Genomic DNA, 15,569 nt, shown 5'->3' with positions numbered 1-15,569 from the left:
ATTTCTCCGTTATCTGATGGAATTTATAACATTCCACTGCACCACCCCAGAGCCTTGCTATCAGTCATTCCGGCGCTTACACAAATTCCAAAATCACCCCAATAAAACACTTTCGGATTTGCGCAGATAACCGGCCCCGTACGTTACCGACTAAAATATAAAGACATAACGAAATTATCTTGAAACGTTATTTATGCAAATGAGAAGCTGGCGGTTTGCGTGTTCGCCCCCACACAAAACTCGTAGAAAAATACAACTACGGCCAAAATTTCTTACAACCAAAGCAAAACAACTGATTTGCATTTAAACGGCTTCGCATGTTAACAGTGAAAGTGCGCCGGCACCCGGCAGATGGACAGATCAATGTGTTCTACATACGTATATTGTTATTTATCGTTGTATTAAGTTGCGAAATGTAAATTAGGAGGCACGTTGTGGACGCAGGTTTTACTGTAATTAGCGACAGGATTGTGGGGTTTTTAAAGGTGTTGTAAAGATATCGAGCGTTTAAATTGGAAATTAATCGGGGATTGGTGAGAGAAGTTGCAGCTGAGAATTGGGGGAAACATATTTCACTAGTAATGCGCTCGGTTCTAGATAGACGAAGTAAATTGTAAGAAAAAAAAAATATGTTGGAAATAATAACAGAAAGATTCGTTGAGGAATAGGCAGAATTGAAATAGGAAGACATGTGGGAAAATATGAAAAAAGCATAAGATAAGAACTACAAAAATGATTTATTATCAAAGAATGGACAATAAGAATAAGTTAGTAGAAATGTGGAAACATATAAAAATGCTTCTGCATATAAGAAAAAAAAATCCAAAAACGGTTACATGTGTCTTTTCATCCCCCGTTTAATTATTGCCATCGCTGCGCGCGTGCAGTAAATTTACACTAGGGATGAAAAATGTACTTTATTAGTCACATAATATGCTATACAGGGTGTATGTACAATGCGTGTGTTAATTTTAACACGTAGCAGAGCTTGTTAAATGAAACGTTTTTTCTACAGGCTGATTCATCTTTTACCGTCGGTGGCAAAATGACCCTTAAAGGCTGTATGACACGATGCTAAATTTTGTAGAAAATTTGTTTGAAAATGAGAGAGGACCAATGAACGATCAGGATCTGATAAAGACAGACTATGATCCTGATCGTTCATTGGTCCTATCGAGGGTCTCTCTCATTTTCTACAAAATTTAGCATCGTGTCAAACAAGCTTAAGAATTGAGAAAAATTTATAAAATTTACAGAGTTGATTTGTCGAAAAATTTACTTTCGACCGGTATAATTTATTTCAAAAAAAGTTTTTTTTATGAGCAGATATTTATAAAAAACAGTTTTTTAAAAAAATTTCATGTTTAAATTTTTGCATCAGAATGTGGCTAATGGCGTATAAAATCAATATCTGCAATCCGTTTCGAAAAATGTTTGATAGTTTTTGAATTAAATCGATTTTAATGGAAAAGTTGCCTTTATTGATGGTTGTTGGCTTTTAGTGTAAATTTTCTCTAACAATGACTACCTTGTAAAACTGACTTGCTTAGGCGAATTTCTTCGATTTTACAAAGGACCCCTTGGTGTGGCAATAAAAATCCTCTAATAAATCTTATTGTTAAGATATTTGGACATTATGTCGTAAATCATGAAGCAAATACAAATTTGAATATCAAGATGCGTTTATTTCAATAATACCATACGCTAAAATTAATTTAACATGGTAAAATTGTGTGAAAATACCTGAGTTGAATAAATTAAACAATTAATAATTGAGAAAATGGTAAAATTTGACCTAATTAACTTATAAATTTCATTTTTTGATATTATGTGCCTTATGGATAATGAATTAGGTCTGCAAAATATGAAAGTGAAATCATAATTTTTAAGGTCAATTTTGCCACCGGCGGTAAAAGATGAATCACCTTGTATTTACATTTTTTACGAAAAATTAGCCATCAAAAAGTATACTCGGTGAGAGCGAAAATTTTCTATTGCGATAGAAACGGAGCTTTGTCAAAAAAGTCACATTGTTATAGAAAAAATAAATAATTAACGTTAAAATTCTCATGGTTACAAAAAATAGGGACTAGTTAATCATACAAAACGACTTGTTTGGTAAAAATTAGGGGGCAAAAAATCTTGAAAAACTTGCAAATTTTAGCCAATGTTCTAAAAAAAAAAGTTTCATAAATTGGCGAGTTTTTCCACTGGTTAAAATTAACACACGTATTTTAGATACACCCTGTATATTATAATGTTCAATTCTTCGATCATTATCGAACATTCAATTCAACACTGTTATAAACGTCTAATTTGTTGTAAACAAATTTAATGAAAAAGATTTCTTTAAAGAGAGGGAACGACGCTTTTGTAGATATGTATAAGTTATCAACAATTATTTTTAATGTTTTCTGATTTAAAAACAACATCAAACGTGTGATTTACAAGTTGGTTTAAGTGATGGATTAACTTGGATAGCCCTGAAAAAAATTAATAATAAATAATAAACTCCGACCAGGATGTGGTGTAAAAAAGTGAGCAGATAAAAATGATAAATTGATAATGTAAATACAATTCAACATTTTAAAAAGGCATGTAAAAATTACGTTTTTAAGACTTGGGTGATTGCATTAATGGGATTTTATTCTTTACCGTCTAAAATATCTGCATTTTAAATTTCACAAAAATCCGCTGGAAAATAACTGAGTTATTAGGCTCGAAAATCTTAGCTGAGACACCCTGTAGAAGAGAAGAAAAAAGTTTAATTTTTAACGATTCTTGGAGTTTGCCAAAGCTAAAGTCCAAGAATTGCATTTTGAATGAAGAACGTATCAGTACATTAAGCGTAAATTGTGTGAAAAGTACAAAGTGTCAATAAAAGAATGTAGGTATATCAAGAGTCCTGTGGAATTGTGCGGCTCTATAATTTTATTGTGTCGAACTATGTCGATCCGTTGAAGCTGTCAAATCAGATGTCAAAAGTCAAATGTCAAATTATTAAATCTTAGTGTCAGTTGTAAGTTCGATGTCTTATTTGTTTTGCTTGTGATTTTCTTCAGTTTTTCTATATTGTAAGTACAACAGTCTTTATTAAAAACCTGTTATTAATGGCCCTACATAACCTCTGTTTTTCTACTTGGTCCCACAATATGCTACAGAGCGGCAAAAATCAAATATATTCGAATTCCACAGTACCTACGTTCTTTTATAGACACTTTGTACTTCGTACACAGTATTCTACAAATCATGTCTAATGTGTCGATTTGTAGAAGAATTTAAAATAATGTTCACTCTTGTATCATAAAAGATGAAGAAAACTGGAATTGTGGAAACTTTACAATTTCAGGAAATCCGAAGATACTTTGTAAAATATATGTAGGCTTGCGAAGGCGTTGCAAACGTGGAGAAGGATTCAATAAAATTTTTCATGTCAGTCAGCGATTCGCAAATTCGTTGCGATTAGTCAGTGAACAACCAACGACGTCCCACAGATGTTCAATAGTGTTGAGATGTGGCGAGGGTGATACCCATTCTAGAACTTACGCGTTTTTGATGCAACAAATCATTTCACAATTTTGTGCAGAACCCATTTGATCTTTACCCAATTGGATGACTGGACAATTTTTTATCATTGCCAAAAAAGACAGACAACACTTCTAATCAGTTTTGAAAATTCTAGTTTAGATAAACCGAACCCTTGTCTTCAAGCTTAAAGCTCTCAAGAAAAAGAAAAAAAATAATTTGACATACATTTTGACTGCAACATCAATTGTGGTTTCTGTCGGTAACGAATTTTGTGTGAAAACAATGTCTCTCTGTAATGACTACTTCCTTTCTGCCCTCACCTCTTCACAATGTCTTCAACATGGAATAATTGAGTATTTCCGAATATTTGGGGATTGACAAACCGGAAACCGACAAATTGACGATGTCCTTCTCACGTTGTTAGTTTTGCTGGCGACCCATTTTTAAGTGGAATATAACGAGAGTAACGGCACAAAACTCTAACTTACAGAAATTAAAAAGAAAAGTAGAAATCGAGATGAAAAGGGAATTCAAAATCTTTATTTTCCAAAAACATATTATTTTTTATACTTTGGCAAATGTTGAACTAAGTTCCAAAACATTCCTAAATTATGTCCAAACAAATTGTTTACTAATGTGTAGGGATGATCTAAAATAACTAACAGTTAAAAAATGAAGCACTGCTTAAAAAATTTTAAATTATATGAGTAGAAGTGAGTCTTTTTGTGCTAAGCCCGAGCCCGAGACGAAGTCGAAGTCGCAACTGGGCGAAGCACAAAAAGACCTTCTGCTCTGAATGATATAAGTATGCATATTATTTTATCTTAAAACGGATCACAAAAAAATTGGACATGAACTAACTTATTTTCTTTTGCTACAGTTACAAATGACAATTTTCAAACTTACAATTTTCAAAATTTAAGCCACCAATTATTCTTAGTTCTCTCGTTGCAATATTATTAGTACTAAAGTCTAAAGTTTACTTTTTAACGTTGAACGGCCATCTTGCTATTTTTGATTTTGACATTTGTCATCTGTGCACATGGGCGACTCGTGTTACACCACAGTGGCACCGGTTAAATATTGGGTAATAATTTCGTTATTTCGCTTTTTACAGGCTTTTTTTAATGGGATTTAATTATTAAATATTTCATGTAATCATTGATAAATAAATTGTGAAAAATGCTTCAAATGAGCTTACATTTGACTCAGTCTAGCTGTCTGTACATTTCAATTACGAGAAAAAATTGTGTTAGAAACAATCTATGGAAATAATAGATATTTCACAGAATAAATCATAAATTGTTAATTCCAAATAAATCTCTTTACTTAAATTTTCTAGATGGTCAAGATACACAGTCTTGAATTATGTTAATAATAAAAAATTCCACTTTCACTGGTAATGCAAGGGTAAAAATGTTGTAATTTTATTACGCAAAACTTTACTTCTCCGAATTTAATTTCTAATTTGATTATCTCCTCATCAGGAAATTTTTCAACAACATGGTTTCCTACTTTTTATTTTGTCCTGCATAACACTAAATACATATTTCATTTTTATCCATTCCTAATCTATACTGCAATAATATTTTATAAAGATTTGTTGGCATGAAATTATTATGCAGTTATATTTTTATATCTCAATTCGTTGAATTAAAACATTTATGATTATTATTTCTGGTGAACCCCTTCAATTTACAAATCACCTAATCAGAATTTTCTTCCGTCGCAGAAAAACAATATTCACCTCCTTACTCTTTCATTAAAAATATATAATTTGTTTCTAACCTGTGCAGTATTTCTGACTGATCTCTTCGATTTCCTAACAGTTGCGTCGGCCCCACCGACTGTTCCTTAACTTCTACCCCGTTCCCGTCGCTCTCAAATCTCCCCCAACAACCCTAACCACTCTTCTTCCAGAACCCACCACACACACAACCAAATCGCTCACTCGCACACCATGTGACCATTCCGCGATCTGCGACGGCGACTCCATCAGAAATCTGCTTGAACCATCGAGAAAAGCGGCGGGTTCCCAAATGTTCCGTGATGGGTCCTGGCACATCCTGCACGCCTTGTTGCGTGCAGCACGGAGGAATGCGCCTCTTCTGCAAACTGTTGCACCCAAACACGCATATGACATCGAATTAAACCGCTAATATGTGTCTCGGAGGCACTTTTATCGCTTAATCAGTCGACTAACAACCAACAGAACATGACGGCGACAAGAAGTCCATCGTTTTTATCGCCGCTGAAGAAGAGATAAGGCATCGAGGGAGTCGGGCTTCGACGATGAGGGCGAGGATGTCAGACATGGGGATGGGAATAAAAAATTTGGTTTGAGTTAATTGGGCTGGTGAAGCAAAGGGGAGCAAACGCGAAGCCTTGAGGCATCCCAAAACATGATCAAACTTGAATGATTTGCATCAGATAGGTATCTGCCATGTGCTTAAATTAAAAACGTGTTAATTAATTATCAAATTAAAAATATCAAAAGGAAGAGGAAGATAAAAATTTAAGTAAATCTACAAAAGGTTTAGGTAAAAAATCTTCTAGGAAGACCTGACAAATCTTCAACTATGTAGGTATATCGCAAAGAGAAACGATAATATTGCTAAAGACACTTTTTAATGCAAAGACCAAATGGTGCAAAATCATTTCTTTTCTTATTGTGGACAAGGTACCATCATTTTCTATCAATGTCGTGAAAACGTCGGCAGAAAGTAGAAGCGCGTAGTACGCTTCACAGAGAAATTCCGCTTCTTCTTCGGAAGTCACAGCAAGAATATGAACGCTGATGGTACAGATGGTACTGTTAAACAATAAAGTACTGTTAAGTGGACAAGAAACGATGTAGTAAACAGGCGATTAGAGCCTAGAGACTTCGATGAAGCATAAATACTAAACTGCTTCATTTTACAAGAATTATTTCAACAAACCTACTAGTACTATTTTCTTGTACAAACTCTCAAGTTGCAAGTTCAACTGCACCATCGAGACCAAATATTTCATGCCAAAATTGCTCTTTGGTGCAAATATAAATGGTACCACATCAACTCATATCCTATTGTCGACAACGCAACAAGTACCATTTTCTACTAGTAAGGCTAAAACGACGGGAGACATTTTAAGTGCATCTCCTTGCTTGAAGAAGTAGATTTTGCGCAGATATGATGGTCCGGAAAGCTCCAAAGTAGTACCAATCCAGTGTGAACTCAATTTCATAAGGAATTCGAAAACTTCATCGTATAGATTTGATTCATTCAGCACCGTTGCTAAACAATTTACAAGTACCACCTACAACATTTTTGTAACCATTATGGGTGGTACTAGAGCACTACCGTCATCTTCGTCTAGTTCAAGATCTTTCTGCACCCCAATTTGGTGTTAGAAGCACATTCGCTCCCGGTACTACTTCTACTAGTATCAATTCAATTGCGCATAGTATCAGTACTAGATTTAATTTGATCGGTACCAATCTTTTGATAGTGATATATCAAAAATTTCTGGTTTCTTCGTAACCAAGAATACTGATGATAATCCGATGTCAACGCAATAGAGTATCATTGGAGAGATAGTACCACCACGTCCTTTCGAAGGTTCTGAAGCCTAGTTTTAGAGGTAGAGCCGTATACAGTACTACTCGATAACACCAAGCTATTCCACTTAGAAAATATCTTCAGCTGGTACTTTTATGGAACCATCATCGCAGGTCTAATTGGAGTAGAAGGAGAGAAAAAAAGGTATTGAAATGACGAGTCACATACGTTTTTGACAAGTACAGAGGAGATAATATGTTTTTTTTTGTCAAAACCATATTGTATATAGATGGGGCAATAGCATCGGTCCGAGAGGAGACTCTTGCGGCGCACCGTCGGTCCCCCGCGTCGTTAAATCGATACGGTCGTCACGTTGGGATCAGAGCAGGCAAGCAAGGGCGTCGTTCGTCGTCGGGGTTGGTTTTTCAGGGAAACGAAGCCGGCTATCCGTCCAATTTATGAAATTGATGCAATTAGATTAAATAGTCCGTGGCTCGGTATGATTGTTTCCCGGCTAATTTCCTCGTGGAACAAACAAAATTATAACGTGGCTTTTTACAGGATGGTTGGAGTACACCAGCCAGTGCTGGTCTGCGATCGGATCGCGGCCGTCTCATTTAGCTGTCACGGTCACGTCAAACTGCCCCTATAATTTAACTGGAAACAAGCCAGATAAAAGCGGGACAATTTACCTACAGATTACAAACACACAAAGAAAACACACCGGTCGATACGTGTTTTTTCTATTATTTCCAAAAAACCACACAAATTGCCCTCCGCAGACTAGAGGGAGCGGCGTCAGGCCGAAGACGCGGGGAAATTCTAATTATACCGGCCATTATCGAATTAAGTGCGCCGCCGCCATACAGAAACGTTGGTACTTTTTATATAATCATTTAATGACCGTATCGATGCATCGATCTCCGAATTCCGTAATAAGGTCCTCGGGGCAAGGGAGCTCCTTCTCTAGATCGTTTCTTTTTTTGTGCGATGTTTAATAACACGAATGAGACGCCCGGAAAGAATTCGGGGAGATTTAATTGCCTTAATTAGTCCACCTGGGCCTCCGGAGATTTTTTGCACTTCGGTAGAAACGACAGGAGTCCTACTCGGGGCAAGGACCCTCGTAGGTCGTACCAGCACTTGCCAGATCTCAACGCAAGTGTATTATTGTTGACGAGGATTCGCGAGTGATAAGGTGTCAAGTATCAAATTTCTAAATACTTAATTGAGTAAAAAACGCTTCATAGGTGTTTTTAATTTTTTTTTTTATTTCATTTTTAAATAATAATCCTTTTAATGAGTCCAAATATATTTCTTATTTGAATATCATTTCTATACTCTTTGCCTCTCCATCTGTAGTTTCCTGTAGAAAGTAACAATCTCTTCAGTTAACCATAAGCAAAAGACATCATTAACATCTTTTAATATTTTTAGAAAAAATTCAAATTAAATCGTCTCAAAATTACAGCGTCAGAGTGAGCACACTTGCCGTTACCAATGTTCCATCTAGGAAACAGTTTGTATTTTTAAGTTGCTGGTTGTCTATCTCATTTCTACAATTTTTTGAAGACCAAAAGAAATGCCAAGACAATTACGCAAGATGGCAAGATTTTGACTTATTTTTCAAAAAAGTAGAAAACTTTAAAATCATATTCCATGTTAAGAACAACGATGACGATGAAAGAAAATATCTGGGATCAATTTTAAAAATGTTGTACGAGTAATATTGATAAATAAATTGTAATTTTTTTTATAGATTTTATTAGAATTTAATTATTTGAATGTTGATTCTTGATAATTTTTTGAACAATGTCAAATTGACATTTGACGCCCACTTTGGATGGATTAAGGTAGTAAAAAAAGTGACTCCAAATATAGTTTTAATTTTTTAACAACACACTGCGCGTACTTATACGACAAGAATATGTTTGAAGGAAATAAAAAATGACAGTAGTTGGATCAGACATAAATAATGCAAAACTACCTTGAAGACACATTTTCCACGAAACCCTCTTGTTAAAAAATTTAAAAGAAACGTCAGATTAAAAAATATTAAGATTATTGTGATTGTGGTGTGGTCTTAGGTGATTGTCCTTTGATGCATCTTTACTGAAAGAAAATTAAATTAAAAGCTTCAGAAATAAAGAAATGATTGTAAAGTGATTGTAATACACTTCAGTTGGCCGCACGTAAAAATTTAATTCAAATGTCATTTCATTACAATAGTAATTGAGTAATTGGCATTATTAATTTATATATCGAATGATCAAAAACCACTGTTTGAGTTGGCAATACATTTAGGAGCATTTTGTTGTTTGCAATACTGCAACCGGGTACGTTTTTTGACAGATATTTGACCAGAAATCAACAGTGACAAAATTGTAGGTTTATATGTATAAAAATCAACGGATAAAGAAACAACTTGAACTGTCAACTGTCAGTGTGAAGTCGTCAACAACCGGAAGTTACTCCAGTTATACCATTTAAAAGTAAAAATCAGTACTGCCAACTAAAACAGTCCTTTTTGATCACCAACCTAACTTTTAAGACTGACAACTGATAATTGAAATCTTAACGAACTGCCAACTGAAATTTTTGGACACAGCATACTCTAATTTTAATTATTATTATGGATATTGAAATTAAAAATAGCAGAGAGCTAGCAGTTTCTACAAAAAAATATTTATTTATTTAAATGTATGTATTTGGCATTAGGCAATGTAACAGAATTGTTGAAAAACATTAACCAACTCTGGTCAACAAAAAATGTCCAAACGAAAAAATTAAATATTAATTTAAAAAATGAATTCATAATTTTAATGGACAAAACAGTATTCACGCATAAATAGATACCGACATCTTGTTCCAATATCAGCTAGTCATGCAACTGTGTCGATTAATTAAAGGCTTATATTATTCTTACGTCATTAATAATGAATAAATTGCCTTATTAAATTGCCGATTAAAAAGATAATGACATAACGCGAAACATAATTGTACGAGAAGTTTTTCAAACAATTTAATTGCCATTTGCTGCTTTTTTATTTTGTGTTTTTCTTTCAAACCGACTTAAATATGGTAATAACACGTACGGTATTTAATTTGGACATCTTTAATAACAATTTATCAAAATTTTGACACTTGATAAATACCCACTTTGAATTTTAATTTTTTCAATTGCTCTTAAGTTATTCTTTTTTACGTTTTACGTTCTGTTCCCGTTTAAAATTAAAATATAAAACATTGTTTTCTAATACCTACTGTTTTTTATTTCTAATCGTCTTTACCTTGGTACTGCCTTATTCACATTTATTCTCATTAGTCATTATTTACAATTCCCTAATTAATAACTAATCATAATCAACAACCAGTTAAAACTCAAAATGGACAATTATTTACCACTAGAAAAATACTGGATGACTTTTCATGATTGAAATTATTTATGTTCGGTTGGCAACACATTTACGATTTTATGTACCGGGTGATCAAGAAGGACTGTTTAAGTTGGCAATACAATTAAGAAAATTTTTATTTATAACACTGTAACTAGATATGTTTTGTTGGTTTATTTGACAAATATCTGATATAGGTATAGCATTAACAACGACAAGCCACCAACAACCGGAAGTTACTTCTGTTATACGATTTACAATACGATTCAGTGTTACCAACTTAAACAGTCCTTATTGATCACCCCGTATTTAAATACCGGGTAATTTTAAATGATTGTGACTTTTTTTCTTAAGTTGGGAACATCTTTCATAAATTATTTTGGCAAACTTGATACCTTAATCAACACATTGGGATACGTACAGTTGCGGCCGTTGAAATCTCAGACAGGAAAGATTTAAACACTCTGTATAAATTCCGAAATTTGATTAGCGTAAACAGGATTTTCATCAAGGATTATAAAGTCAGTGTCAGTATTTGACATATTAGGTCAGAATCGCGCGTAACTTTTGAAATGCCGCAATTATCTGATTTGCAAAAATGTGTTTGACTGAGGGACGGTGTGACTATAAGAGCCATTGCGAGAGAAATTAATGTGGATAATGTTTGAGTGACATTTTGAGAAACGTCACTTTCAATATCATTTACAAAGCTAAAAGTTTGGCGTTGTCAAAGTGTCTGAGTTTTCAACGGCCGCAACTGTACGTCATTTTGATATTTTATGTATTAATAAATTGTGTCAAATAGGCGAGGACGCCTATGTTTATGTCAACTATCACATTAAAAAGCAGAATAACCAACAATAATATTACCAACCTATGAAAAAAAGTCACATTCATTTAAAATCACCCGGTAGGTAGGTGCACTATCAAATTCAAATATGACAGTTCAAAAGTCAAAATAAATCAAATTGTCATTATTTATTTCTAGAATGTTAACCTAGAAAGCGAATCAACAGACAACTCTTTGACAAATGACCAGGCGTACCAATTAAGTATTTCGGCGTGTCAACCCGCTAAATTTGTCTCAATCATTAAAATTCACCTGGTATTATTGTACTGTGCCTTCAAATAAATTCGGAATTAGAGTAGGTTGCGATTTATACATTTTGTCTATTAACGGTTGGTAGACTTTTCAGCACTGACAGTTGTCAATAGTTTTATGTCACGATCAGAATAAACACGTGTACTGTGCTGTCAAATGTCAGTAATGTCACTGCTGTGCTGTCTTTAAAAATTGCATGTTGCCAACTTCATAATAAAATCAAAGTCTACTCTAATTCCGAATTTATTTGAAGGCACAGTGAAGTGAGGGCAATGTATGCAACATTCTAACATGCTGTCGTAACGAAGGTTGCATAACCACATATTATGTATCTTATTTTTAATGCCTCTACACTCTAATATTTTAAATTTCATTCCTTCAATTATTATTAATGTAAGTCAACTTTAAAACTATATAAAGAAAATCTTTATACTGCAGAAAATTAAAATAATAAAAAGGCGTGCATCGTGATCGATTTAAAAGAATTGTGGTGACATTTGCTTGAATTACTGTTATTAAAACGAGATATGCAATTAATGTCGTTATGTTTCATATTTTTACGACATTTTTATTCATAACACGTTGATGGGGTTTATATGCAAATAATGCATCAGCGATTTGGGACCAATTACAATTAATTTAAAATCAAAATGTATAAATTAAACCCGCAATTGAAATGTTGATAATCTACGCATACAATTTTAACGAAATGAATAATTATTTTCATTTTCAATAATGATTATTTTAGAATGATGTTTTTGTTAGCAGAGACAGATGAGCCACAATATAGCAGAGTACGACCGGTGGCCTACATATTTCATTAAATTACTTCTTCCTTTGAGTTAATAAAGCCAATATGCATACGGGGTGGGTTAATCATTTTTTTCTACATATCAAGGAGTAATCCCTAACAATTTCTGGATTAAATTTAACTGCACTTCACACTCCAATCAAGACAACTTTAATTTCATTTAATCCAAACACCACAAGTTCGCATGATCGAGACTTCTAATGATTTATTCTCGTAACAGACCTAATACTGCTATTTGACCAGTATCAACACAATGAATTTTGTAACCTATGTGTAATCCAGTGAAAACATAAAGAAATGTGTTAAGATCAGGCCAAAATATGAGAGAAGAGGATTAGGATATAAGAAACACAAATTCTCTGATACTATTTTTTATAGGTGATTCACGAACAACATTTGTGATGCAACCAACAATACATGTCCCCTATAGTTTTTAGTTTGTGTTTTTATTGATTACATATTCCATATAGTGATTTTGATTAAATTTGACAAACGTAATGCCAGGCATGTTGATTATGTTTTATAAAAGTAATAGTAGTTTATGTAACGAGTTCGTGTGTAATTTGGGCTTTTTTTTGGCATGAGTGGGCCAGTTTAAAACTCGAGTGAAACGAGAGTTTTAAAGGTCCACGAGTGCCAAAAAAAGGCCAAATTACACAAGAACGATTTGAATACAAGGTTTTTTTGTTCGACGAGCCCCCCCAAAGGCTCCAAATCGCTGAAAATCTTTAAAATTAGCTTGACGTTTCGTTTTGACAAGTTGTCAAATTTATCAAAATCCGTTCACATAGGAGAAAATTCTCAAATTCTGACAGTGTCGAACAAAAAAATATATTTTTTTAAATCCACATAATCGGTTCAATGTAATTACTCTGTAGGTGTAAGCAATACATTTCGGTCGAAAATGTCATTGTTGGACACAATGGAAAGTGCTCTGGTGTGAAACGGGAATGATCTACATATTCTACGACATAAATTTTCGTTATGTTCTGTTTGTGAAATTTTATTGGTGAAGTAAAATGTACGATACATTGGCACATTGAAACAAAATTATTTTAATTAATGACAGGATGCTTACTTTATCAAACTGTGATATTGTCCGAATAGTGAAATAAAGTGTACTCCCCAGAATTGCGACAATCCGCACAAAAATTAACACTCAATCTCTTACCTGAGAAAAGTAAACTACGATACGAAAAAGCGTACAGACAGAGATTTTCGCGACTGGTGCGATAGTAGCGCCCCCACAGGTCAGTTATGGGTTTCATTACTGACCGATTACGTCTCATTAGTTACTCTTTTTTATTACTACGAGTATTTCTGACCGGTTTTCTTTAAGGGTTTCGAAAAGCTGTATGTTACTAACTGATTGTTCGCGACTGTAGGTACTATGGCGGACAATAAATTTAGGCCGGCAAATTTCTGACATTTCAAAAAAGTCAATGCAAGCGACCATTTATTGTCATTATGACTGATGTGTCAGTTTGTCAAACTGAAGGTTTTCAAGCTGTTTGGCGTTTCCTTCGCCCTTTTCGTAACTTACAGATCATGACGCACTAGCATAACTGATTTGTAGTAGCACTTCTCTCTGGTGCACGCTTCTTGTCCCAATTTTAATTTTGATTATCGCTGTCACGATGACAAGAATGACAAAAATCGAAAATGGGGTTAGTTGAACATAATGCCAGCTTCACATTTTGATGTCAAGGCAATGACAGGCCGGCCTAAATTTATTGTCCGCCATAGTACATACAGGTGTCCCAGAGTTGCAAAAAAGCTTCATAACTGATAATAATAATAACTTGTTTGTTATTAAAGATATCAACTTTTTCTTTTATTTAGATGATAGCTGCGTTTCTACTGTACATTCTGAAAATATTACGGTATATAATACAGGTGTCCCAATAATATAAAAACACTAAAGCTATGTTTTTTAAATGGAACCTACCCAGTTTGATTTCATTTTTGGATTCTATGCTAAATTATGTCGTCGTTTTTACTTATCTGCCATCGTTTTTTACTTGTGGTGCTTTTTTACCAGAATTTCGAATTACAGGGGTCCGTTTTAAAATTCGTACCTATCTTCCCACGTAAATTAAAATAATTGACGCTGTTTGATTCCTGAATGTTTGCCGCATTTGTTGAGTGTTTACTCAATAACCTGCTCAGTCGCATATGCCTACTGCGATTTTTTAAACATAACAAACTAAAAATGTCAAAAATTTGACATTTGACATTTTTTGACAAGTTTTCCAACGGTATAGGGTTTATACAGGGTTATTCTAAATTATTGTAGTCCAAGTAGTCCAGGCCCAATGTAATAACACATTTTTGCCGCTTTCATGTGAACAGTCAGTTTTGTCGCTGTCACTGTCATTTTTTAGATGAAAAGTGCGGTGATGAGATTTTTATTTATTTTTGTTAAATTAACGATTGAATTCAGAAATATTGAGGTGTTTTGCACCCAATTTAACTTCCGTGTGTGAACGGTGTGTACTCACTTATTCATATCATTTTGATGTTTTTTTTATGTGGAGCGGCAACCATGAATTTTACAATCATTTAGAATAACCCTGTATAATCGAATGCGAAAATCTAGGGTGCTGTCCTAAAATCACTAAATTGGGAGCAACTTTTCCGCTAAAGACAAGCTTGTCCTCGGGTTGTATTCTCGAGTAAAGGCTGTTTGACACGATGCTAAATTTTGTAGAAAATTTGTTACAAAATGAGAGAGAAACCCTCGATCAGGACCAATGAACGATCAGGATCATAGTCTGTCTTTGTCATTTTTACTGAATTTTCTGTGAAATTTAGTATCGTGTCACACTAGCTTAAGGAGTTATCGGTTCTCGACAAGAGAATTGAAATAGTTGATAAAAAAAGAATCAGATTAAAGAGAAGAATTTTTATTAACGTAACAATAGCTATCACAGATTATTCAGGCGACAAAGACGAAGAAGGCATTTCCGAGCCGTCACTCATATGGTCATGTCATGATTCTTATTTCTCGAGACTGGAGAAACGAAATTTATATGGTCCTCGAAGTGGGTCGAGTTCTAAAACCACGATGTTATCCGCTTCGACGTAGTCTTCAATATTCCTTAGATTCAAAAAAATATTGGGTATCTCTGGGTGGACAGGTCGAATGAGTATAATCGGATAATGCACCAAAACTTCCATCTCGAATTCGAGAA

This window comes from Tenebrio molitor, chromosome 8 (genome assembly GCF_963966145.1).
Source record: "Tenebrio molitor chromosome 8, icTenMoli1.1, whole genome shotgun sequence".
NCBI lineage: Eukaryota > Metazoa > Arthropoda > Insecta > Coleoptera > Tenebrionidae > Tenebrio > Tenebrio molitor.
This window is presented reverse-complemented; position numbering follows the sequence as displayed.